Below are 1,691 nucleotides of genomic sequence, written 5' to 3'. Positions count from 1 at the left end.
AAGGTGCTTGGTTCGTCAATGTGTATGGGATCCATGGACATGAAAACCGACGAGATGATGTTGCAGAATGCGATGGTAGCCTTAGGAATGTCGTAGTGTGTATGTACGTAGCTCATGGAGCGGTTGTCATGCGTAGAGATCTGTGTATCAGTACATGAGTGTGCCTTAACGTGGTTGAGTGAAAAAAAACAGACCGATAACTTTCATCCGCTGGTGGGCTAAATCGCCATGCATGATTGAGCTGAATCCAGTCACAACTCATGAGACACTAGTGATTAGCGCGCGCCCTTGCGCGCAGCTGGCACCACAGTTTTTTTTAGTAAAAGTACAATTGATTATAAATAACGACATATGAAATAAAAGTACAAAGTAGATCTGAGATGTTTGAAGATTACAAACTTAACACATTAATAACACTGGTCATAAGATAGCTGACAAAACCTAAAACACATATAGGACAACTGAAACTTAATCTATATTTAAAGATATGTAACATACAAAAAGAACACACTATAATTCTCTTATCAATTGATCAATATCACCGACATTGTTGCTGAACCACTTCATGCAACGAACATTATAGTTCCTCTGTCACCAAAAAAAATCATTGATACATCCATCACAGAGAGCATTCTGCAACCAAGGAAATTGTCTTATAGGCATCCATGTTGACCAATCCAACATCCTTTCAAGAAGCATGCAATTCTAAGATTTTTAGCGTGTTCGGCTGCCCTCCATGCCGCTGGCTGCGGTATATAACACCCTGGCTGGCTGTGACAGCAACACAGTCCTTCAACTCAGATGGCTTGTAGCCGGTTAGCATCTGCATCTTCTTGCTCTGCAACCGTACATAACAAAATGAGTTGGTGGTGTTTGGTAACCAATGAGACATGAATGATTTGGATCGAGCAGATCAATATCATACCCAGGGATGGGTGTGTGGATCAAGGGTGAGCCTTGCAACAAACACCACCGAGGCTGCAACAAGTGACGGCAAGAAGCAAAGCAAACTGTAGTCCAGCAAGCTCAGCTCACAAAGGTAGCCACCCAGGAACTCCAGCTGGAGGCTAGGATACTGCAATATGAATCACAACATAATGGATCAGACAACGACGTACACAAGCAGCGGGTATTCGAACAGAAACAGACTTTATTGTTGAAATGCAACAAATCTCACAGGTGAAAGTACCTTATTGTTGTTTGCTTGGGCAGATCTGATGAACATCCTAGGAAACAGAAAGTAAAGGGCACAGAAAATTTAGAAACAGATTCATTCTGGCAAACAAGGATTGGGATAGCACTTCAGATTGATTTGGTTTGTGATCTACCTCAGAAACGTCTTGGGAGTAGGATTGCCCACCTCAAACTTGAGGACATTCAGTATATCACTCTCCATCTTAACTACCTACAGATCCCAAAGAACAGATCAATTAACATTTTGCTATAAATCAGTGGCAAGATCCGGAGACAAATCGCGTTCAAATCATACAGAGAGGATGAGCACACACACCTCCTACTTGGTGTAGGTGTTATCGGTGATGTAGCAGAAATCCTCCACGTTGGGCGGGCTGATGTCCTCATACTTGCTGCATCGATTCGAATCGGACCCAGCACATGAGAAATGGAGCTCGGTTCTTGAACTGTGGAAGAATGAGATTTAACGGATCGATTGCTTACGATGCGACGAGCAT

General features: G+C 42.8%; 1 pseudogene; it reads right to left on the bottom strand.

Annotated features, from left to right (window-relative positions):
• Nucleotides 1-688: 688 nt before the first annotated feature.
• LOC136462323 (cyclin-A3-1-like) lies at nucleotides 689-1,691 on the bottom strand (annotated as a pseudogene).

The sequence above is a fragment of the Miscanthus floridulus genome, chromosome 7 (assembly GCF_019320115.1).
Source record: "Miscanthus floridulus cultivar M001 chromosome 7, ASM1932011v1, whole genome shotgun sequence".
NCBI classification, from domain to species: domain Eukaryota; kingdom Viridiplantae; phylum Streptophyta; class Magnoliopsida; order Poales; family Poaceae; genus Miscanthus; species Miscanthus floridulus.
Note: the sequence above shows the minus strand (reverse complement) of the source record. Positions and strands in the feature narration are given on the sequence as shown.